This window comes from Saimiri boliviensis, chromosome 1, assembly GCF_048565385.1.
Source record: "Saimiri boliviensis isolate mSaiBol1 chromosome 1, mSaiBol1.pri, whole genome shotgun sequence".
Classification (NCBI taxonomy): domain Eukaryota; kingdom Metazoa; phylum Chordata; class Mammalia; order Primates; family Cebidae; genus Saimiri; species Saimiri boliviensis.
Genome location: NC_133449.1, coordinates 278199574 through 278226556, shown reverse-complemented (window position 1 = coordinate 278226556; position 26983 = coordinate 278199574). Strand labels below are relative to the sequence as shown.

The 26983-nt window shown below is 33.9% G+C and overlaps 1 pseudogene; it reads right to left on the bottom strand.

Annotated features, from left to right (window-relative positions):
- Window positions 1-9783: 9783 nt before the first annotated feature.
- The window catches only part of LOC120365039 (small ribosomal subunit protein uS19 pseudogene), a 40764-nt pseudogene continuing 23564 nt past the window's right edge, over window positions 9784-26983 (bottom strand).

Below are 26983 nucleotides of genomic sequence, written 5' to 3'. Positions count from 1 at the left end.
AATCAAAACTTCGGAGTGGAGATTGAGTACAAGTACAATTCCAGGAAGTTGTTTTGTTTATTTGTGAAATAAATAATTTGAAATTAAATGCTCATTTTTTTTTTTTTTTTTTTTTTTTTTTTTTTTTTTTAGGCAGAGTCTCACTTTGTCACCCAGGTTGGAGTATAGTGGCGCTGTCTTGGCTCACTGCAATCTCTGCCTCCTAGGTTCAAGTGATTCTTCCACTCAGACTCCTGAGTAGCTGGGACTACAAGCATGTACCACCACACCCAGCTAATTTGTGTATTTTTAGTAGAGACAAGTTTTCACTACGTTTGCCAGGCTGCTCTCAAACCCCTGATCTTGTGATCCTCCCGCCTCTGCCTCTCAAAGTGCTGGAATTACAGGCATGAGCCACTGCGCCTGGCCAATAAATTTTAAAAACCATCCAGTTAAGTAGTAATAAAGGATACTTGAATTTCTGCATTCTGTATTGCTTGAATGTCTATTTGCATATGACTTTTAATATCTTAATGAAAAGCTGTTTTATATTAAGTGTATGTCATTATTTTTTATGTGTCATTGAAATAGCAACAATGTTTGAATTTAAATATTTTCCAATGTGAGATATTTGTTGAGGCTTTAAATAGCTAATGTTAGAGATTAATATACTTGTTTTGAGTAATACAATGGATTATATGTAATTAAGTTAGAAATGTTTTGGTATTACAACACATTATTTTTGAATAGAAAAAACTAAGTGGTTACCATTTTACTTTTATATGGATATTTGTAAATTAAATTATCTTCTAATATGCATTGTTTTATATTAGTGTAGGAATTTCTCATTTAGTCTATATTGTCTAAAAATATACATATATTTAAAATATCTATCTATCTATCTATATATAATCACAGCAAAAAAAGTACACATTTAAGAAACTCGATTTTTTTAACTTTTAAGTTCAGGGATATATGTGCTTTTTGTTATATATGTAAACTTGTGTCACGGCGGTTTGTTGTACAGATTATTTCATCACCCGAGTATTAAGCTCAGTACCCAGTAGTTTTCATTTCTCCTCCTCTCACTCCTCCCACTCTTCCCCACTCAAGTAGACCCAAGTGTCTCTTATTTTCTTCTTTGTATTCGTAAGTTCTTATCATTTAGCTGCCACTTACAAGTGGAACATTCAGTATTTGGTTTTCTCTTCCTTTGTTAATTTGCTAAGAATAATAACTCCCAGCTTCACCTATGTCCCTGAAACCTTTAATGAAAGTTCAAATTTACATAAATAGAAAAGGAGAACATACAAAATTATTTAATCTTAGGTTCCTGCATTAGTTTCTAAAACATAGATTAGATAAACAAAGTCAACAGAAAAATTTTCCACACTTCACTGTGAAAAATGATCTTATACTTGCTACCACTCCTTGCTATCTTCCTATCTCTTATTTTTATACCAATAAGATGACCCTAGAAAATCATGGTAAGTTACTTTGTATTGTCCCCAGGAAGACACCTAGAACCTTGAAGCCGAAAGTCCTTCCGCAATAGGGCTTAACATCCTAATGTTATCTCTATATAATTTAAAATAGCAAGCATATGTGTGATAGCTGCAGCAATGTAAGAAAAAAATATTGAAATGTATGTTACTGAAAATTAATAATTTAAAAAATAGTTTAACATGTTCATTTTGTTAGATGGACTTGCATTTATCTCTTGTGATTTTGGATTTTTCCCTCCAAAAAGCTTTGTTCATCAACATGTAGTTGTTTATGCATTTGACAAGGCTACTGCGAGTAAGATTATACATTTCAGGGTTATCTGCAAGTTACTTATAAAAACAGAGAATACCACCACAAGTATATCCTGAGGAACTGTGAAATATTCAGGAATTTGCAGAGACATTAAGCATGCAATCACGAAACAAAGTCAATAATTTTGAAATCTGATTAGTTTATAATAGTTCTTCAACAAAGAAATTGTTTCATTCATTCTTTCATGTTACATCAGTATCAATATGGAACAATGATTAAATGAACCAAATTAAATGTATCAAAAGTATACTGGAAAATATTGAAATACTTATGATAATACCCTTAAAAAGCAGATGTGTGTCATGAAACTTACAACTTTCAAGGGTGACTTCCAATGAAGAGGACGTAAAGTTTAATGAGAAACTATGTTAGAAAGTACAAAATCATGAAAGAAAAAATTTCATCTCAAGCACAATTCACACCACAGAACAAAAAGCTTCAGTTTAAGGCAGAATAACTATATGTGGAAAAGAAGGGAATAAAGATGACAAAGGTGAAGAAAATGGAAAAAAAAAATGTAGACTAAAAGTGTTAAATATATTCATATCATTTTCTTTTCCAGGAGAAATTTGAATAAATTAGCTAGAAATGCAAATATATTATCAAGAAAAGGAGACAGACATCAACAGTTGAAGTTGCCAGTTGGTAAATGTAAGGCCTAACAGAAAATTTTAGGGCTGGGTGACACAGATAGTGTGAAATACATAATTGTAGGTCAGTGGTTCTAGAAAGTTCCTGATCTTTCCTTCAGTTATCTCCAAAACCTCTGTGTTTCTGCCTCATTCTACACTTCATTTCCTTCATTTTTTTATTCCCTCCTATATTCCTATTTCTTTAAGCTTAAGTTATCTTAGTTCTTTAAGCTTAAGTTATCTTAGTTCATCATTTTACACACTACCTTTCTAGCACTGTGAACTCTTTTTTTAACAATACACCTTCCTGGCCAAACTCTTCTATGTATTTATTTTTATTTTTATTACACTTTAAGTTCTGGGTTACAAGTGCAGACATGCAGGTTTGTTGCATAGGTATACATATGACGTGGTGGTTTGCTGCATCCTTCAACCCGTCATCTAGAATAGGTATTTCTTCTAATGCTGTCTCTCCCCTAGTCCCACACTCCACAATAGGTCCCATGCGTGATGTTCCCCTCCCGGTGTCCATGTGTTCTCATTGTTCAACTCCTACTTAGAAGTGAGAACATGCAGTGTTTAGTTTACTGTTTTGTGTTAGTTTGCTGAGAATGATGGTTTCCAGCTTCATCCATGTCCCTGCAAAGGACATTAACTCATCCATTTTTATGGCTGCATAGTATTCCATGGTGTATATGTGCTGCATTTTCTTTATACGGTCTATGGATAGGCATTTGGGTTGGTTCCAAGTCTTTGCTATTGTGAACAATGCTGCAATAATCATATGTGTGCACGTGTCTTTATAGTAGAATGATTTAATCTTTTGAGTATATACCCAGTAATGAGATTGCTGAGTCAAATGGTATTTCTGTCTAGATCCTGGAGGAATCACCACACTGTCTTCCATGGTAGGTGAACTAATTTACACTTCCACCAAGAGTGTAAAAATATTCTTATTTCTCCACATCCTCTCCAGCATCTGTTATATGATTTTTTGCCGCTGCATGCAAGTTATTAAGAATTGCTGAAGAAAATCAGTTCAATGTAATAATAAAAGCAGATATATTCCACTATTGATAGATTCATGGTCTTTAATGACTTTCAGACTTACATTACTAAAAATAGTAATCTCATGCTTCTTTTTCACACAGTTATTTCAACTTCTAATTATTTTTCAAATTTACTTTTTTTCTCTTCAGTGTTACAGACGACTTCTGCTGCTACTTTATGAAGCTAAACGCTATAAAATAAAACTCCCATAATTATTTACCACCTCTGCTATAGCTACTTCCATTCTCAATTATTTCACATCTTTCCTTCTTCCCTTTGTTTTCAAAGAGGAAAGCATTTTTCTTCCTTGTCTGTTAGACTAGTTATTTTCTCTAAATTCCATCCTAATCTTTATTTTCAGAGACTAATCTTTATTCATATGTATAAATTATCACTTCACTTTTGTAATATCAGATTTTCTCACTTTAATAAATCCTTTCAATCAACATCTACTTTTCTGTAAATCTGTCTTTATTCCAAATCATCATAACTTATGTCTCCCATTTTTGAGTTTATTTGGTTTTTTTATGGCCTTCATAATCAGATTACTTCTGAAATTAGATTACTACTGGCATCTCTCTTTTGATAACTTACTGTGACTCTAACATCAGCAAATATGAAGACACCGTATTTAAGTATCCCTTCTCCATAACCGTGACTTCCAAAACTGAATTCCAAAATCCCAGCCATTTTGTTGTTTATTTTTACTCTCACTTTCTTTCCAAATCTCTTAGGTCAGTCTCGTGATGTGAGCTCCCTGAAGCCAGCCTTATCTACTTTAATCTGGTCTCTAATGTTAGCTTGATATGTTTCTTTCTTTAAAATAATCATTTTATTTTTCACATAAAGGCTTTGCAGCGAGTTCTAGTTACAGTCAGTAAAAAATCCAAAGTCTTTATCTTGCCCAGCTCATTTCACCCTTCTGCTGGACGTTTTTCAAGTCTCTCTTAAACATTTTTGCTTTGTAAAATATGCCAATTATTCTCTCACTTCCCAATCTTATCAAAGGTTATTTATTTAATCCATCTTTCAAACTTATCCCAACTCTATTTGTAGTTTCATGATCTAGTTAACACTTCCTCTCTTTACTATTCTCTGAAAACTTCAAGAATAATCACATGCTCCCAAGAACTTCCATGGTAACCTGTACTTTTGTGTCATTGAATTCCTTAAATACTTTGTTCTTTTTATACTTCCATGTTCATTTTCTAACAGCTGATGCTTTCGTTGAAACATTACAGTTCCATGAGCATGATGAGGAAATTACGTGTCATTCCTGCTATCTAATTTCTGTTCCCACTGTTTTGAAATTTATTTTCTCAGTCATTCTGGCTGCTACACCTGCTGCTCATCCAGTAAATACTATTATACATCAAGGCAATTTTAAACTGATTAAGGTCTTTCTCTCCAATGAATAAGTTAGGCCATTTGAAAAGAATAACAGCGTTAAATATAAACAGAATGCATCCTCCTCAGTGAATCCTTTAAGTGATGTGCTGCTGTGCTCTCGCTTCATTCAGCATGAAGGTGACAAGAGACTTGCTGTCAGCTTACACCTACTAATGAAAAAAATGACTTTCTTCTCTTTCCTTAAAAAAGCAGTCTCTGACAAGTAAGTAAGGCAAATAATTTTTCATCAAAATGTATCTGATGATGACTCTACAGTGACCATCTCAGCACATAAATGGGCTTACCATTTTTATTTTTAAAAACTATAAAGCACCTCCATACCATTGTTTGCCTACTTCACCCATATTCTCTCTCTCGTTTTTTTGTTTGTTTGTTTTGTTTTGTTTTGTTTTGTTTTTTGAGACAGTGTCTCATTCTCTTGCTCAGGCTGGAGTGCAGTGGAGTTGCCATCTCTTCTCACTGTAACCTCCACCTCCCAGGTTCAAGCAATTCTCGTGCCTCAGCCAACCTCCCAAGTAGCTGGGACTACAGGTGCATGCCACCACATCCAGCTAGTTTTGTATTTTTAGTAGAGAAAGATTTTTACCATGTTTGTCAGATTGGTCTTGAACTTCTGACCTCAGGCAATCTACCAGCCTCAGCCTCCCAAAGTGCTTGGATTACAGGTGTAAACCCCCACACCCAGCCTATCTTCTCTTTTTAATATTTTCTTCTGCACGGTAGTTTCACCATATTGGCCAGGATGGTCTCAATCTCCTGACCTCAAGTGATCTGCCCTCCTCGGTCTCCCAAATTGCTGAGATTACAGGTGTGAGCCACCACCCCTGGGCATGAAATGCATTTCTTAAATCATAATATTTGAAAGTAAAAATTACTCCTTGTCTCAGACTCCTTAGTAGCTGAGATTACAGGTACGCACCACAATGTCCAGCTAAGTTTTGCATTTTTTCAGGAGAGACAGGGTTTCACCATGTTAACCAGGATGGTCTTGCACTCCTGACCTCAGGTGATCTGCCCGCCTCAGCCTCCCAAAATGCTGGGATTACAGGCATGAGCCACCACACCTGTGCTCATATTTCTCTTTTATCACTGATAGCAACAGTGTTTCAAGCTAATCAAATATCTATATTAATCTGGCCTATACCCTAGTGTATTGTCCTCTTTTAAGTTGGTAAGATATATCCCCCAAAATGATATTTTCTGATTTGTAGTGATAAATACCAAGTTTACAAATTGTTTAGCCACCATAGTGAAGTAAAGAATTCTCATTCATCACATATTACCCCTTTCCTTAATTCAAAATGATCTTTAAAAATTCACCTGCAAAATGGAATGTATTTCAGCCATTCTAATTTGGGCAAAATGTGATTAAGGCATATTGCTCTCAGATTTGCACTGACCAGTGAGTGGTTAATTGCAGTATCAAATTTCATTATAAATTGCAACTGTTAAAATCACAGATGCAATTTATTTATTTTTATTATTATTTAAAAATAATTTTACCTGTCATTTTAGATTTAGTGGGTACATGAGCAAGTTGTTATTTAAGTTCATTATGTGATGCTAATGTTTAGGGAAGGAAAGTTCCCATGATGCAGATAATGAACGTGGTACCCAGTAGGTAATTTTTTCAGCCCCTCAGTTCCTCCCTCTCTGCACCCTCTGGAAGTCTGCAGTCACTGGGGTTTCCACTTTTATTTCCATATGCACACGATGCTTAGCTTCCACTTATAAGCAAGAACATGCATCCTGTTCCTGCATTAACTTGTTTAGGATGATGACCTCCAGTTCTATCCATGTGGAAGCAAAGGACATGATTTTGTTCTTTTTTATGGCTGCATAGTATTTCATGGTATGTACGTACCACATTTTTCTTTGTGATTGAGAATAGTATTGTGATGAACATATGAGTGCATGTGTGTTTTGGTAGAATAATATACTTTCCTTTGGTTATATACCCAGTAATGAGGTAGCTGGTTCTATTTTAAGTTCTTTGAGAAATCTTCAAACTGCTTTTCACCATGGCTACACTACTTTACACTCCCACCTAATGGGAATAAGCATTAATTTTCTACATAGCCTTGTGGTCATCTGTTTTTTTTTTTTTTTTTTTTAAACATTTTAATAATAGCCATTCTAACTGATGTGAGATTTTATCTCATTGTGGTTTTGATTTGCATTTCTCTGTTGATTAGTGATGTTGAACATATTTTCAGATGTTTGATGGCCACATGTATGTATTCTTTTGTGAAGTGTCTGTTCATGTTCCTATCCACTTTTTAATGTTTTTTTTTTTTTCTTGAGTTCCTCATGGATTTTGGATATTAAATCTTTGTTACATGCACAGTTTGTGAATATTTTCTTGTTCTGTAGGTTGTTTGTTTACTCTGCTGATATTTTCTCTTCTGCAGAAATTATTTAGCTTAATTTGATCCCACTTGCCAATTTTGATTTTGTTGCAATTGTTCTTGTGGACTTTCTCATAAATTCTTTGCATTAGCTGATACTTAGTCATAAATTCTTTGCCATTGCTGATACTGAGAAGATAATTTACCAGGTTTTGTTCTAGGATTTTTTTTTTTCTTTGAGACAGAGTCTTACTCTGTCACCAAGGCTGGAGTGCAGTGGCACGATCTCAGCTCACTGCAACCTCTGCCTCCTGAGTTCAAGCAAGTCTCCTGCCGCAGCCTTCTGAATAGTTGGGATTATTGGCATGTACCACCATGCCCCATTAACTTTTTATATTTTAGTTGAGATGGGGTCTCACCATGTTGGTTTTGAACTTCTGACCTCAAGTGATCCACCTACCTTAGATTCTCAAAATGTTAGGATTACAGGCTTGAGCCACCTCGCCAGGCCTGTTGGATTCTTGTAGTTTGTGTCTTATACTTAAATATTTAATCTATCTTGAGTTAATTTTTATACATGGTGAAAAGTAGTCAAATTCTATTCTTCTGTACATGGCTAGTCAGTTATCCCAGCATCACTTATTAAATTGGGATTTCTTTATCCATTGTTTATTTTTATCAACTTTGTCAAACACCAGATGGTGGTAGGTGTGCTGCTTATTTTTTTTTCCTCTCTTTTTAGTTTTCTATTTCATTTGTTTATGTGTCTATTTGTATGTTAGCAGCATGCTGTTTTGTTTACTATAGCCTTATAGTGTAGTTTGAAGTCACATAATGTGTTGCTTCTGGCTTTGTTTCTTTTGCTTAGGATTGCTTTGGCTATTCAAACTCCTTTTTGATTCCATATACATTTTGGAATAGTTTTTCTAATTCTGTGAAGAGTGATGTTGTTAGTTTGATAAAGATAGGATTGAATCTGTAGATTGCCTTAGGCAATATGGCCATTTAAATGATATTGACTCTTTCAATTCACAAGCATGGAATGTTTTTTCATTTGTTTGTATCATCCATGATTTCTTTCAGGGTTGTTTTGCTATTTTGCTTCTATATGTATGTCTATATCTGTGTCTATATATAGATATAGATAGATAGATAGATAGATTTTTTTTAATTCTTTTGCCATTATTGTAAATGGGATTATGTTCTTAATTTGGCTGTCAGCTTGAACATTGTTGGTATATAGAAATTCTACTGATTTTTGTACATTGATTTTGCTGCATTTTCTAGGTATAGGATTATATTGTCAGTGCAGAGAGCTAATTTGACTCATTCTTTTTCTATTTGGATAGCTTTTATTTATATCTCTTGCCTGATTTTTCTTGCTAAGACTTTTAGTACTATGTTGAAGAAAAGTGGTGAGAGTTAGTATCCACATTTTATTTCAGTTCTTAGGGGAAATGCTTCCAGCTTTTGCTCATTCAGCATAATATTAGCTGTGAATTTGTCATAGATGTCTCTTATTAGTTTGAGGAATGTTCCTTAGCTGCCTAGTTTCTTGAGGGTTTTTAACATGAAGGGATGATGAATTTTATTGAAAGCTTTAACTCCATCTATTGAGATAACCATATGGTTTTTGTTTCTAAATCAGTTTCTGTGGTGAATCACATTTATTAATTTGTGTATGTGGAACAAAGCTTGCATCACAAGAATCACTTAATCATGGTAAATTAATTTTTGATGTGCTGCTGGATTCAGTTTGCTAGTATTTTATTGAAGATTTCTGTGCCTGTGTTCATTAGGGATATTGGCCTGTAGATTCTTTTTTCTTTTTTTGATTATATCTTTGATAGGTTTTGGTATTCGGATGATGCTGACTTTGTTGAATGAGTAAAGGAGAAATCCTTTCTCTCCAATTTTTTTGAATAGTTTCAACAATATTGCTACCAGCTATTCTTCGTATGTCTAGTAGTACTTGGTTATGAATTCATCAGGTCTAGGGCTCTTAACGATTGGTTGGTTTTGTATTACAAACTCAATTTTGGTCTGCTCAGGATTTTTCATCTCCACTTTTCTCATTATTGGGAAGGGATGTGTTTTTAGGAATTTATCCATTCCTCTAGATTTTCAAGTTTGTGTACATAAAGGAGTTCATAATAGTATGTTATTATCTTTTGTATTTCTGGGGGAATAATGATCATGTAAACGTTGTCATTTCTGATTATGCTTATTTGGATCTTCTCCCATTTTTTCTTTGTTAATCTAGCTAGTAGTATACTGATCTTGTTTATCCTTTCAAAAAATCAACTTTTGGTTTTATCAATCCTTTATATAGATTTTTGGATCTTAATTTTATTCTGTTCTGCTCTAATTTCAGTCATTTTTTTTTTTTCTTCTTCTTCTAACTCTGAGTTTAGTTTGTTCTTATTTTTCTAGTTTCTCTAGGTGTGATGTTAGGTCATCAATTTGAGATGTTTCTATCTTCTTGATACAAGCATTTCATGCTATAAACTTTCCTCAGCACTGATTTTGCTGATTTTTTTTTTTTTTTTTTTTTTTTTTTTTTTGAGATCTGTGTGCCTTTATTAGCAGAGCCACTACTTGAGGGGGACGAAGCGGGAGGAGTGAGTGGCCCCGATGCCCGGCCGGCCGTGCTTCACGGGCTTGTAGGTGATGGAGAACTCGCCCAGGTAGTGGCCGATCATCTCCCGCTTGATCTCCACTTGGTTGGAAGTCTTGCCGTTGTAGACGCCCACCATGCTACCCGCCATCTCGGGCAGGATGATCATGTCTCGCAGGTGCGTCTTCACCACTTCCGGCTTCTCCATGGGCGGCGCCTCCTTCTCGGCTTTGTGCAGGCGTTTCAGCGGCGAGTGCTGCTTCCGCCGAAGGCCCGGGTTCAGCCGCTGCCGAAGGCCCGGGTTCAGCCGCTGCCGAAGGCGCGCGCTGTGCAACTGCATCAGTTGCTCGTAGGACACGTCCAGCCGCTGGTCCAGGCCCAGGCCGCGGTGGGTGAACTTCCGGAAGGTCCGCTGCTGTTTCCGCTCTACCTCCGCCACCTTGCGTTTTACACTTTTCGTCACTTTTTTCCTCTGTTTTTCTTATTTTAAAGAATTATTTGTTTTCTACCTTAATATCATTGTTTATCTAAAAGTCATTCAGGAACACGTTGTTTAATTTCCATATGATTTATGGTTTTGAGATAATTTATTGATATTGTGTTCTACTTTTATTTATCTATGGTCTGAGACTATGCTTGATATTATTTCAGTTTTCTTGGATGTATTCAGATTTGCTTTAGGACAGAGGATGTCATCAATTTTAGAGTATATTCCATGTATACATGAGAGGGGTATATATTCTGTGGTTGAGGGAAGAGTCTTCTGTAGATATGTGTTCCATCTAATTGGTAGAGTGTCTAATTTAAGTCCGGAGTTTCTTCGTTAGTTTGCTGACTTGGTGATCTAGCTAATCCTGTCAGTGGAGTACTGAAGTCACCTACTATTATTGCATGGTCGTTTAAGTATTTTCCTAACTCTGAAAGTACTTGTTTAATAAATTGGATTGTTCCCATGTTAGGTGTATATATTTTTGGGACAGTTAAATCTTCTCGTTGATTTAAGCTCTTTATCATTATGTAATACCTTTCTTTGTCCTATTTTATCATTGTATTTTTAAATTTTGTTTTATCTGATATAATAATAGGGACTCTTGCTCTCTTTTGTGTTCTGTTTTTGTGTTAAATTTTTCTCTCTCCTTTACTTTGAGCCTCTGGGTTCCGTTACACTTGAGATGTATCTCTTTAAGACAGAAGATGAATGGAACTCATTTTTTTTTTTTTTCAACTTGCCACTCTGTGCCTTTTAAGTGAAGGCATTTAGACTCTTTATGTTCAAGGTTAACATTGATATGTAAGCTTTTGATCCTATGATGAAGCTGTCAACTGGTTGTTTCGTAGTTTCTGTTGTATAGCCGCTTGAGAGAGTCAATGGATTATGCACTTCAGCATGTTTTTGTAGCGGCAGGTATTGATTCTTCTTTTTTTTTTTTTTTGAATTATTCAATTTAGAACTCTTTTAAAGACCTCTTGTAAGGTGGGGTAGTGGTAACAAATTCTTTTAGCAATTTCTTGTCTGCAAAAGATTTGCATTTCTTCACTTTCGAAGCTTTTTTTTTTTTTTTTTTTTTGACAAGACATGAAGTTCTTGTTTGGAATTTATTTTCTTTCAGAGTGCCAAAAAATTGCTCCCCATTTATTGTGGCTTCTATGGCTTTTGCTGAGGAGTCCACTGTTGGCTTGTTGGGGTTCCACTTGAATGTAATCTGATGTTTTTTAAATTGACTTTGTGCAGTGCAAATACTGTATGTTTTGGTGATGTTTATTTTCTACAATTTCTCACAGGTGTTCTCTGGATATGTTTAATCTTGATGTCTACCTATCTAGCAAAATTTGAAAAACATTCTTGAGTTGTTCTATCAAATATGTTTTTCAGATTGTTTATGTTGTCTTGCCCTCTCTTATGAATGCTAATAATTCAAAGTTTGGTTGCTTTACATAATCCCATGTTTCTCAAAGACTTTGTTCATATATTTTAAATTATTGTTTTTTAAAATTTTTGCCTGAGTGGGCTAGTTCAAAAGGAACAGTCTTCAATACTTGACAGATGGAATTTAAAAGAGCAAATATTCTCTTGATGTTTATATGACATCTTTTTTGATGTAAGGTAAGACAAACAATTATATTAGATTTATACTTCAAATCTACAGGTCTTCTTCTATAATACATACACTCTTAAAACAGTTACTATTATTATTCCTAAAGTCATTAACATTACTAAAAAGTTATAGCAAACATGAAGTCATACTGGAATAAAATACGTTTCTTCTCAGAGGTAACAAGAGAATCACTAGTCATTGACAACATAATGTTTCTGTGATAAAGCAAAGAGGCTTTTGGAAAGTGTGAAACTGACTATGTGTTGACTGAGAAGAGCTGAAGAAGCAATATAAAGTTTCAGTGGTACAAGTCACTGTGGGATGAAACTCAGGAAAGACAAACATAACTTCGAGAAGGAAAAGGTATTCAGAATATGGCTGCTGCCTAATGGAAACACACACACACACGCACACACACACACACACACACACACATATACACACACACTCATATACACACACACACACACACACATACACACACACACACACACACACACACACACACACACACAGTGTCCTACTAAGAACATGGTCTTCCATTTATTTATAAAGCTTTGTAGAAAAATTGTTTTAATTTAAAAATAATGTTTTCAATGTGAATCTATCTATGCATTTCCCCAAATTGTTAAAAAAGAAAACTATGGATGAAAGCTAAATTTATAAACCAGGGAGGTAGACATATACTATTAACTGAGAATGTTTTAAATAAGAATTTACATTATAAATATATGTATATATTATATATAGGCTTTTTGATATTTTCCTCTAGCAAAGCTTTATTTTCTTATCAAAACTGGTATTGTCATTTGGGTTTTCACAGTCCAAGTCTACAATTTTATACATCTCCATTGCATTTCTCAATAAAATGGTAGTAACTTCTACCCTTACAAGTGCACTGAACCTGATTTTTAAAAACTCATCAAAGATTCTTTGTTGCTCATGCAGTGGACTTCTCACTCAGTGTAAAAACTAAAAAACATTTGAAATTATTGACTTTTTATTGTCTTTACTCTTATTGCACATAGGATTATTCCTGTGACACTTACCCTTTGGTTTTTAGGAAAAAAAAAAATATATATATATATATATATATATATATATATATATATATAACTTATTTCCTTATTTGATTATAAGCAAATTTATTGAGTATGCACTATTGTTCTGTATTTTATGTATAAACTTTCACAGTTTGGTGGGTGACAAAATATTTTATGAATGAGCAAATTAATGATCAGCTGTCATAAAATATGTATTTATCTCTCTTTAGACATATGAATGTAGGTATGCCTAAAGATGTGTATACCATCCATCTGCAGTTAAAGAAGAGTGCTTCGTTTCGCATTATGCATTCTCTAAAGGATTTAATCTAATTGATACACTTTATCTAAAGTAGAATGTGTTGAGGATGGCACAACGTTTTATTTGAATATGTATTTAAGTGCTAATTTTTATCAGGCTCCAGACTATCATGCAACCAGTCACAACCTACTCCACTGGCTCTCATTCTGTTGGGGGGCAGAAAACAATACACTAAAATAAAGGCTTCAGAAACAGCCTCGGAAGAAAAAGTTTCTCTCTGACTTTCTCATGCCCTCCTGTCTCTCACTCTTATTTTCCCCGGAGTCAAGCCATAGAAACTAGAAGCTCTCTTCCTCATGGTTAATCATAGAAACCAGAACACTTTTTACCCATATATGGCTGTAAAACCTAATAAAATTACTCTTTCTCTTGCTGTCCTGTGTAAAAATCAGCCATAAGGAAATTATCTGACCTACTTTGTTTGACTGTAGGTCATAAGACCCTCATTTCAGAAAGATTCCTGTCCCATAGCCAGAAGGACGGAAGGCTGCATTGAAGATTCTGGACAGACAGGCCTTTTGGGGCTTCCTCTTTCAGTCTAATAGATTATGAAAACATAACCCTTGTGTTCAATCACAGTTCTACAAGACCATCCATTCTTCATTGAACCTAAGCTTTAAAATGGACAATTTCTCTTATATCTTTGGGTCTTCATTCTGAAAACTTCTATGGCATGTAAGACTATGACCAAATACATTGATATGCCTTTTCTCAGTTGATGATTCTTTTCCAGTTTGATTTTTAGTAAACCTTCAGTGGAATAAAAGGAAATTTTTTCTTTACCCCTATAATTCTATTATAGAGATAAATAATTTTCGCTGAAATAAATTTTGAATTTTTTTTTCATTGATGACCTGAGCTAACATTTTAAAAGGATTATGAAGTCAAGGGTGACTAGAATTGCTATTTTAAATTACATTTTCAAGGAAGTCATGTTGGAGGGAAAGTCTTTGTGTTAAGGTTTGTTTATTTTTCAGTTTAATCTAAAGTATGCTGTAATAACAATGACATAAAACCTCAATGGCTTACTACAATAGTTAATTTATCCTTCACATGAAATGTGGAATGGACTTTTAGTGGAAACATAAAAGTGTAAGTAAAATTAAATATATATATGTGTGTATATATATATATATATATATATATATATATTTCCAGTTTATTCTGTAATTATATGGAGATGTAGAGGATTTACAACTGTTAAATGTGAAAAACACCAATAGCAAATGGCTCACAATAACTAATTTCAAAGATTTTTACAAAACCATAAAAAATATGCTATTGCCATAAATAGAGACAAAAAGATCAATGAAACAGAAGAAAAATACTGAAAACTGAACACGCAAGTTTGGATATAGAATGAAATAAATTAGTCTTAATAAATAGGGTCCTAAGACAATTCTGTGGCAAATAAGTTTCTTTTTTTTTTTTTTTTTTCATCATTTTTATTCAGGAAGAGTCTCCCTCATGAGGAGATAACCTGAATGACTGAATATACATTCACACATATGTTAATTGCAGCACTGTTCACAAGAGCAAAGACTTGGAACCAACCCAAATGCCTATCAATGATAGACCGGACAAAGAAAATGTGACACATATACACCATGGAATACTATGCAGCCATAAAAAAGGATGAATTCAGAACAGGGTGTGGTGGCTTAAGCCTGTAATTCCAGCACTTTGGGAGGCTGAGGTGGGCAGATCACAAGATGAAGAGATCGAGACAATCCTGGCCAACATGGTGAAACCTCGTCTCTACTAAAAATAGAAAAATTAGCTGGGTATGGTGGCGTGCACCTGTAGGAGGCTGAGGCAGGAGAATTGCTTGAACCCTAGAGGCGGAGGTTCCAGTAAGCCGAGATTGTGCCACTGCAGTCCAGCCTGGTGCCTAGCAATAGAGTGATACTCTGTCTCAAAAAAAAAAAAAAAAAAAAAAAAAAGATGAATTCATGTTCTTCGCTGGAGCATGGATGAAACCGGAAAGCATCATTCTCAGCAAAGTGAGATGGGAAAATATATAAAAATAAAAATTAATCGAAACCCTTGTCTCTTACTAAAACAAAGTAAGATATTAATACCAGACATATTTTTTATCTAAAAATAAAAGGCAAAATATAAATTATTAAAAGAAATTATTAAAAAAAGCTTATGTCAGTTTGATATCTGCTTTTTTCACTTTTTATATATCACTCTATAGATATATATTAGAAAAAAATTGCAGAATAATCAACAATAATATTAATATGAAAACATCATTGTTTACTCAAACACATTATTTAGGAAGAATAAAAAGAAAAATAAGACACCATATATACAGATAGCTACCAAATCTTATATGAATACAGTACAGCATAGTAGTGGCACCATAATACCAAAACAATGTGATGAGGGCTTATATAAAGGCACAGCACAAATGTTATTGTATTACAGAAAAAAAGAGTCCTGAACTTTTGAAGGGTGGAAAGAGGAAAATAAATGCTTTATAGCGTGTTTCTTAAGCCTGCAAATCTTTTAACACTAACAATATGTTTGATTATGATTTTTTATGTTGTTAGCATTTAAAAAGGCATTTACTGGATATAAAAAGATAGCAAGATATTTGATGCAGTTTGACATATTTTTCTTTATAAAAAGAAACATTTAATATAGAAACTTTTGAATTAAAATGCATTTCAGATTCATAATGTCATTTTAACATGTATTACTATACTTTGAATCCACTTAGGACTGAATCTGAAATATATATATGAACAGCTGTTAGTTGAAATAAAAGTACTCATTTTTTTACTAGACTAATTTTATGTAATGCTTAAAACTCTTTTAGCATTTTTTGTTTAACAAAGGGAATGGCAAAATGCCTAAAAACATGTACGTTATTTGGCTGTACCTTGTATGTATATTTTTCTTCAAGTTTGTTCTAGTGATAATAGTTTTTTAAGTCTCAAAGTAAAATTAGAAATGCTTAAAAAATTGCAAAATTGCCGGGCGCGGTGGCTAAAGCCTGTAATCACAGCACTTTGGGAGGCCGAGGCGGGTGGATCACAAGGTCAAGAGATCGAGACCATCTTGGTCAACATGGTGAAACCCCGTCTCTACTAAAAATACAAAAAACTAGCTGGGCATGGTGGTGCGTGCCTGTAATCCCAGCTACTCAGGAGGCTGAGGCAGGAGAATTGCCTGAACCCAGGAGGCGGAGGTTGCGGTGAGCAGAGATCGCGCCATTGCCCTCCAGCCTGGGTAACAAAAGCGAAACTCCAAATCAAAAAAAAAAAAAAAAAAAAAAAAAGAAAAAAATTGCAAAATAGAAAATAACATGGGCCTGAAATGATTATTTGTCATATGACTGACAAGCCAGACAGAAGAACTCACATATCACTTGACATTTTGCTTTTTATAATTGATCAATGTTTACATATATTTTCTTTCATAATTGTGTTTTAGTTACTTAAGTGAAGGTGCAGTTCATGTTCTTTAAGTATTCATATTGTCTTTCACTAAATATTATTTTAATCGTGATAGCATTTAAAAAACCCAGGTAAAATAATATATCATAACTTAGAAGAAATTTTAAAATAATTACTCCACTATCATATACAGTCACACATCATTTGGGGCACACAATTTTCTCCTTTAAAACATATAATTTCTTGAATTTTTTCTGTTTAGAATGTTCAAACATGACAATGTATTATATCTATTATAGCTGACAATGTTAATTTTAATTGAAAAATTGTAATTATTTTAGACGATAATTCTCCTATAGGAACATTAACTAATTGATAGTTCCTAGAAGAAAATATTTGCTTCAATGGCTTTATGTAGTTTTATTGATAAAAATGTATTTATTTTTAATTAAAAATTATTTTAAACTACATTTTGGAACTTTCTTTTTCTTTTAACTTTTATTTTATGTTCAGAGGGTATATGTGCATATTTGTTACATGGGTAAATTGTGTGTTGTTGGGGTTTGGTGAACAAATTATTTTGTCCATATAATAAGCATAGTACCCAATAAGTAGTTTTTAAATCTTCCCCCCACTCCTCCTCTCCACCTTCAAGTAGACCCCAATGTCAGTTGTTCCCTTCTTTGTGTCCATGTGCACTCTCTGTTTAGCTCTCACTTAGAAATAAGTACATGCAGTAATCAGGTTTCTGTTCCTACGTTAATTCACTGAGAATAATAGCCTTCAACTCCATCCATTTAAAGTGGATGGAGAAAACATAATTCCATTCTATTTTTAAGGCTGTAGTATTCCATGATGTATACATACCACATTTTCTTTATTCTAGTCCACAGCTGATGGGACTAGGTTGATTCCGTATCTTTGCTATAATGAATGATGGTGCTGCAATGAACATATACATGCATGCATTTTTATGGTAAAATGACATATAGTCCTTTGGGTATATAGTCACTTGTGGGACTGCTGGGTTAAATAATAGCTCTTTTGTAAGTTATTTGAGAAATCTCCAAACTGCTTTCTACAGTGGCTAAACTAATTTACATTCCCTCCAGCAGTGTATAAGTGTTTTCTTTCTTTTGTAAACCTTGACAACATCTGTGATTTTTTGACATTTCTATAATAGCCATTCTGAATGGTGAAAGATGGTATTTCATTGTGGCTTTGATTTGCATTTTTCTAATGATTGGTGATGTTGAGTACTTTTTCATATGCTTGTTGGCTGAATATACCTTTGCTTTTGAGAAGAGTCTGCTTATGTCCTTTGCCCATTTTGTAATAAAATTATTTGTTTTACATTTGTTGATTTGTTTAAGTTCCTTACAGATTCTGGATAGTAGGCCTTTATGGGCTGCAGAGTTTGCAAATATTTTTCTCATTCTCTAGGTTGTCTGTTTACTCTGTTGATACTTTTTTTTTTTCTGTTCAGAGCTCTTTAATTTAATTAGGTCTAACTTGTAAATTTTTACTTCTCTTGCAATTGCTTTTGGAGTCTTTGTCATGAAATCTTTTCCATGGGCTACATTCAGAACAGTATTTCCTATTTTCTTGTAGAGTTTTTTTTTTTTTTTTTTTTTTTTTTTTTTTTTTTTTTTTTTTTTTTGAGATGGAGTTTCACTCTTGTTACCCAGGCTGGAGTGCAATGGCACGATCTTGGCTCACCGCAACCTCCGCCTCCTGGGTTCAAGCAATTCTCCTGCCTCAGCCTCCTGAGTAGCTGGGATTACAGGCACGTGCCACCATGCCCAGCTAATTTTTTATATTTTTAGTAGAGACGGGGTTTCACCATGTTGATCAGGATGGTCTCGATCTCTCGACCTCGTGATCCACCCGCCTCTGCCTCCCAAAGTGCTGGGATTACAGGCTTGAGCCACCACGCCCGGCTGTTTTTTTTTTTTTTTAATAGTTTTAGATTTTATATCTAAGTCCAGATATTTTAGAGAATAATAATATAAATTATGGGCTATTTGGAGAACATTTATTTCTACATTTATTTAGTTGTAATGAATTTTGATTGGCCCAAAGATGTGCAGATTACATATAGCTTGTATTAACATTTTCTGTTGAAAAAAAAAATAGCAATTCTGTAAAATGTAATGTTATGTTATTTCACTCCACAAGCTAATGAGAGAAGATATATCTGTATCTGTATTCATACACCAAAAACCTGGGTGGTTCACATATTTATATACTAGTATATATGCATATAATATATAAATATATGCATATTTTCATGTATATATGTATGCGTAGTTTACCTAAGTTTGTGAATGTGACTAAAAATATACAGTAAAACCAGTTATAAAATACATACATTTATTATAAAAATAAGCAATGAATGAAATTGTAGATAATAAAATTAAAATATTATTATAACTAAGATGAATATGGCAACTTATATAAAAGTATTTATAGCTTCTAAAATTAAAAAGAAAAAGAAATTCATGACCAGCAGATAAGTACTTTATAAAATATTAACGGAAGTTCTTCAGGTAGAAGCAATATTATAAATATTGATGAAAACAATGAAATTAAATTTTACCATTAACATTGAACAGATTTTTTTTTCTTCTCTTAAATGATACCTGAGTTTCTTTGTGTCTCTATTAGAGGAAGACTGCTCATTTATAATAAGTAGCACATCTCTGAAGGAAGATGGAGTTGAGATTAATATACTTGCTCTCTGAAGATTATAGACAATAACTACCCAAATGCGCATAAAATACCAAAATACCTGGTTTTCAGAGAATCATATTTCATACCAACGTCGTGTCACTGTGTTATCTTATTACCTCAGCATCACATTCTTTCCCCTTTGAATACTCTACCACATGATTTACTGTTGTTTTCTGTTTTATGTCCCATGTTTACTCTGCATTAATTAAAACTTATGAAAGTAACCTCTTGAAAATGATAACTACCTGTGTCCTTAAGAAGGTGGTTTCAGATAACCTTAACCACTTCTTTTCCATTCTAAAGGAGATTCAAGGCTGTTACAGAATCACCTTCACCCTACTTCCTCTATATTTAAAACATTATTTATCTTTGGTTTTCATATTTCTTTTTTTCCCCTCTAAACATTTTCTTAATTTTATGGAAACCTTATACACTTTGAATCTTGTGTCTTTTGTCTTTCTCTTAATATTGCCTTTCTGGTACTTCCAGCAAAATAAAGTTAGACAACAATGTTAACCCTTCTCTTGCCATTCTTCTTTCTCTCTTTTTAAAAAATTATTATATTTTAAGTTCAGGGATATGTGTGCAGAACGTGCAGGTTTGTGACATAGGTACACACGTACTATGGTGGTGCGCTGCACCCATCACCCCATCATCTACATTATATATTTCTCCTAATGTCTGCCCCTAGTCCCCACCCACTGAGTTGCCGGTGTGTGATGTTCCCTTTCCTGTGTCCATGTGTTCTCATTGTTCAACTCCCATTTATGAGCGGGAACATGAGGTGTTTGGTTTTCTGTTCTTGTGTTAGCTTGCTGAGAATGATGGTTTCCAGCTTCATCCACGTCCCTGCAAAGGACATGAACTCATCCTTCTTTTATGGCTCATAGTATTCTATGGTATATATGTGCCACATTTTCTTTATTCAGTCTATCATCGATGGGCATTTTGGTTGGTTCCAAGTATTTACTATTGTGAACAGTGTCACAACAAACATATATATGCATGTGCCTTTATTGTAGAGTGATTTATAGTCCTTTGGGTGTATATCCATTGATGGGGTTTCTGAGTCAAATGATATTTCTAGTTCTAGATCCTTGAGGAATCGCCACTATGTCTTCCACAATGGTTGAACTAATTTAAACTCTCACCAAAAGTATAAAATCATTCCTACTCCTTTGCATACTCTTCAGCATCTATTGTCTCCTGACTTTTTAATGATTGTCGTTCTAACTGTTGTGAGATGGTATCTCAATATGGTTTTGATTTGCATTTCTCTAATGACCGGTGATGATGAGTATTTTTTTTTCATATTTTTGTTGACTGCATAAATGTCTTCTTTTGAGAAGTGTTTGTTCATATCTTTCACCCACTTTTGATGAGGTTGTTTGTCTTTCCCTTGTAAATTTGTTTAAGTTCTTTGTCAATTCTGGATATTAGCCCTTTGTCAGATGAATAAATCACAAAAATTTTTTCCCATTCTGTAGGTTGCCTGTTCACTCTGATGATACTGTCTTTTGCTTTGCAGAAGCTCTTTAGTTTTATTAGTTACCATTTGTCTATTTTGGCTTTTGTGCCATTGCTTTTGGTGTTTTAGTCATGAAGAACTTGTCCATGCCTATGTACTCAATGGTACTGCCTTCTAGGTTTTCTTCTAGGGTTTTTATGGTGTTAGGTCTTATGGTTAAATCTTTAATTCATCTGGAGTGAATTTTTGTATAAAGTGTAAAGAAAGGATCCAGTTTCAGCCTTCTGCCTATGGTTCGCCAGTCTTGCCAACACCATTTATTAAACAGGAAATTCTTTCCCCATGTTTGTTTTCATCATGTTTGTCAAAGATCAGATGGTTGTAGATGTGTGGCATTATTTTTGAAACCTCTATTCTGTTCCATTGATCTATATGTCTCTGTTGGTACCGGTATCATGCTGTTTTAATTACTGTGTCCTGGTAGTATAATTTGAAGTCAGGTAGTACAATGTCTCCAGCTTTTATTTTATTTTATTTTATTTATTTATTTATTTATTTATTTATTTATTTATTTTGCTGCTGTTTTTTTTCCAATTCTGTGAAGAAAGTCAGTGGTAGCTTAATAGTGATAACACTGAATCTATAAATCACTTTGGGCAATCTGGCCATTTTTATGATATAAATTCTTCCTAACCATGAACATGGAATGTTTTTTTCCATTTGTTGTGTCCTCTCTTATTTCCTTGAGCAGTGGGTTGTAGTTCTCCTTGAAGAGGTCCTTCACAACTCTTATAACCTGTATTCCTAGGCATTTAATTTTATTTGTATTAGTTATGAATGGGAGTTCACTCATGATTTGACTCCCTGTCTGTTATTAGTGTGTAGGAATGCTGTGATTTTTCCACATTGATTTTGTATCCTGAGACTTTGCTGAAGTTATCAGCTTAAAGAGATTCTGGGCTGAGACAATGGGGTCTTCTAAGTATACAACCATGTCGTCTTCAAACAGAGACAATTTGGCTTTCTCTTTACCTAATTTTATACCCTTCATTTGTTTTCTTGCCTGATTGCCTAACTTCCAATACTGTGTTGAACAGGAGTGATGAGAGAGGGCATCCTTGTCTTGTGCAAGTTTTCAAAGGGAATGCTTCCAATTTTTGCCCATTCAGTATGATATTCACTGTGGGTTTGTCATAAATGCTCTTATTATTTTGAGATATGCTCCATCAATACGTAATTTATTGAGAGGCTTTAGTATAACTTGTTGTTGAATCTTGTTGAAGGCTTTCTCTGTATCTATTGAGACAATCATGTGGTTTTTTTTGGTCTTTTCTTCTGTTTATGTGATGAATCACATTTATTGATTTGCTTATGTTGAAACAGCGTTGTATTCCAGGGATGAAGCTGACTTGATCATGATGGATAAGCTCTCAGACGTGCTGTTGAATTTGGTTTTTCAGTATTTTATTGAGGATTTTTGAATTGATGTCCATCAGGGATATTGGTCTGAAATTTTCTTTTTTGGTTGTGTCTCTGCCAGGTGTTGGTATTAGGATAAAGTTGGCCTTGTAAGATGAGTTAGAGGGGATTCCCTCTTTTCTATTGTTTGGAATAGTTTCAGGAGGAATGCTACCAGCTCCTCTTTGTACTTCTGGTAGAATTTGGCTGTGAATCCGTCTGGTCATGGACTTTTTTTGGTTGGTAGGCTATTAATTGCTGTCAGACCTTGTTATTATTCTATTCAGAGTTTCTACTTCTTTCTGGTTTAGTCTTGAGTGGGTGTAAATGTCCAGGGATATCTCAATTTCTTCTAGATTCCAGTTTATTTGCATAAAGGTGTTTATAATATTCTCTGTTTGTAGTGTGTATTTCTGTGGAATCACTGGTGATCTCCCCTTTTTCAGGTTTTATTGTATCTATTTGTTTCTTCTCTCTTTTCATTTTTATTAGTCTGGCTAGTGGTCTATCTGTTTTGTTGATCTTTTCAAATAACCAGCTTCTGTATTTACTGATTTTTTGGAAGGGTTTTTGTGTCTCTATCTTCTTCAGTTCTGCTCTGATCTTAGTTATTTATTGTCTTCTGCTAGTTTTTGAATTTTTTTGTTCTTTCTCCTCTAGTTCTTTTAATTGTGACATTAGGGTGCCATTTTTAGACCTTTCGTTTTTACCTAAAGGAGAAGATGTAGAGATTTTGTTACATTGTGTTTTTGTTCTCATTGGTTTTAAAGAACACCTTTATTTCTGCCTTCATTTTATAATTTATCCAGTAGTCATTCAGGAGCAGGTTGTTTAGTTTCAAGGTAGTTGTTCAGTTTTTTTGTAGGTTTCTTAATTCTGAGTTCTGATTTGGGTGAACTGTGGTCTGAGAGACTGTTCGTTATGATTTTCATTCTTTAGTACTTGCTGAGGAGTGTTTTACTTCCAATTAAGTGGTCTGTTTTAGAAAAAGTGAAATATGGTGTTGCGGAGAATGCGTGTTTATTTAGGGTAGAGAGTTCTGTAGATATCTATTAGGTCTGCTTGGTCCTGATCTGTGTTCAAGTGCTGGATACCCTTGTTAATTTTCTGTCTTGTTGATCTGTTTAATATTGATAGTGGAGTGTTAAAGTCTTCTACTATTATTGTGTTGGAGTCTAAGTTTCTTAGTAGGTCTTTATGAACTTGTTTTATGAATCTGGGTGATCCTGTATTGGGTACATATATATTTAAGATCATTAGCTCTTCTTGTTGCATTGATCCCTTTACTATTATATAATTCCCTTCTTTGTCTGTTTTGACCTTTGTTGGTTTAAAGTCTATTTATCAGATACTAGGATTGCAACCCCTGCGTTTTTTTTTTGTTTGTTTGTTTGTTTGTTTTGCTTTGGGTTACCCACAATGAGAAGTCCATCAGACTAACAGCAGATCTCTCACCAGAAACCTTACAAGCCAGAAGAGAGTTGGGGCCAATATTCAACATTCATAAAGAAAAATAATTTTCAACCTGGAATTTCATATTGTAAAGACCATCGATGCTATGAAGAAACTGCATCATCTAATGGGAAGAATAACCAGCTAGAATCATAATGGCAGGGTCAAATTCACACATAACAATATTAGCCTTACATGTAAATGGGCTAAGTGCCCCAATTAAAAGACATAGGCTGGCAAATTGGTTAAAGAGTCAAGACCCATTGGTGTGCTGTATTCAGGAGACCCATTTCACATACAAAGACATACATAGGCTCAAAATAAAGGGATAGGGGAATATTTACCAAGCAAATGGAAAGAAGAAAAAAAAAATCAGGGTTTCCGATACTAGTCTCTGATAAAACAGACTTTAAACCAACAAAATCAAAACAAAGAAGGGTTTCTTTCTCTTTTTTTAACAATTGCTTGGATACATTGCAAAACCTCTCAGTGTGCCCAACAAGATTTATTTATCACCATTTGATGTTGAACCTATAATATTCTGGTTTCCACTTTTGCAATTTGAACAGCTTTTGCAGAGTTGGCAATATTTATGTATTGCTAATTTCACCATTCTATACTCTAAGACACATTGTTCTATGTGCTCTTTTAAATGAGGTTTTGTTTTTTTCTCCTTTAGTGTCTTTGACCCTGACTTTACCTGCTTTGACCTATATTTCTTTTGGTGTTCATTTCAGACTCTTGTCCAAGATATAACTGTGTGATGTCTGTTTCTTCATACACACCCACACCCAGACCCACACACACACACACACACACACACACACACAGAATCTTTATCACAGCCATTATAGAACATACTTTTGCATTGAACATGTAATTTTAAGAGAAATTTGAACTATAAAATTCTGATACAAGAAGCATTTTAAAGAAAAGTTAAAGATGAAAATGCTTGGTTTAAGATATGTATCCTAACTTTGATATCTGCTACATACTAATCATCCAACTAAAAATATCACTAAGCATCTGTTTCTCATATGGAGAATTAGTAAAACAAAATAATATATACAATGATAGAATGAAAAATCAATAGTCTGTAATATACCTGATGCTTGTAAGAGATATAGGAAATATCGCTGTCTTTATAATTATTTGGCTCTAAATTCCCTTATTCAAATAATAAAAGTATATAAATATAGAAAAATGTTATAAGTTAGAAGCACTTGTACATTTTTTATGAGAGACTATTTAATGCAACTATATTTTTGTGAAACATCCGAATTTTTTGTCTTATTTATCAAAAACTATATATTTAAAGAGATTCTATCCATTTTAATAAAGTAATTAGGTTTGAAGTGATTATTGTTCAACATTGATATAATTAATTTAATCTAAATCTCAGGTATTGTCCTGAAGCCATTTAAAATTATTACAGAATATGAGTATTTTATGCTCATAAGTTCATTTAGATATGTAGTGTTATCTATAAAATGTCTCTTTTCATTATTAATGTGATTTGTTTCTAATTTTGAAATATGAGATGAATACACTCATGTCATCATCGAATGCTATAGAGCAAAATCAATAAAAATGTAGAATGACACAATAATGCTGCTTCTGTATTTTATATTTAAAGCACATAGATAAGAGCAATTCACCTCTTGACAGTTAGAATGGTGATCATTAAAAAATCTGGAGACAACAGATACTGGAGAGGATGTGGAGAAATGGAAACACTTTTACACTGTTGATGGGAGTGCAAACTAGTTCAACCTTTGTGGAAGACAGTGAGGTGCTTCCTCAAGGACCTAGAAATAGAAATTCCATTTGACCTAGCAATCCCATTACTAGGTATATACCCAAAGGATTATAAATCATTCTGTTATAAAGACACGTGCACACATATGTTCATAGTGGCACTGTTCACAATAGCAAAGACCTGGACCCAACCCAAGTGCCCATCAGCGATAGACTGGACAAGGTAAATATGGTACATACACACCATGAAATATGCAGCCATAAAAAAACGATGAGTTTGTGTCCTTTGTAAGTACATGGATGAACCTGGAAACCATCATTTTCAGCAAACTGACACAAGAACAGAAAATTAAATACCACATGTTTTGCTCATAGGTAGATGTTGAACAATGAGAACACATGGACACAGGGAGGGGAGCATCACACACTGGGATCTGTTGTGGGGGGAAGGGAGGGACAACGGAAGGGCGGGGAGGTTGGGGAGGGATAAAATCAGGAGAAATGCCAGCTGTAGGTCACGGGGGAATGGAGGCAGCAAACCACATGTGTGTACCTATGCAGCAATCCTGCATGATCTGCACATGTACCTCAGAACCTAAAGAACAATGAAAAGAAGAAAAAAAAAAAAAAAAAAAAAAAAAGAACATTTCAACTAGGTTAGTATTTTTCAAAGAAATCCTCATATTTTAATATATATTTATCTTAAAATAATTATTTCTTAGTCAAGAAGACTTTCCACATACTCAGTTTTCATTGTACTGATAAGGCATTTGAACCATATATATGAGTGTTTGTGGTACAGATATATGTGTATGCCTATATGTGTATATCACTATTATACATAGACATTGCATGTAATACTCTATTGTAAGTTCTAGTTTGTTTCCTTACCTATTTAGATGTATTTAATGGAAAAAGTATTTTCTATATTTTTGGTTTGTAATAAAAGTGTATAAGATAATTTCTTCCTTATAATATGATATATTTTATGAAAGACAAGGGCTAGGATTTATAATTAAATAAGATGTTAGATTCATTGCTGTGAAAATTTGAAAGGTAAAATGTATGCTGATTTTATTATTACATATGCGTATTTTTTATCAGTACATGTTAAAAGCCTACACCTTGAAAGCCTACATACTGTTGACAGAGGAAGCTTTTACTACTTGCTACTTTCTGGGTTCTACTAGAAGCCCATCATGTTGCTTTGAGGTATTTTTAGGGCTATCACTCTGCATGTACCTCTCTTCTACCTTTGATCTTATTCAACCTTATCGAATCTCCCTGTGTCTCTGACTCTCTCTCTCCTTTTGAAAAATATTCTTTTTTAGTTTCTCTTTTAATAATAACTGAGGAATTTTATGTCTAGTAACATGCATCATGGAATTGTAT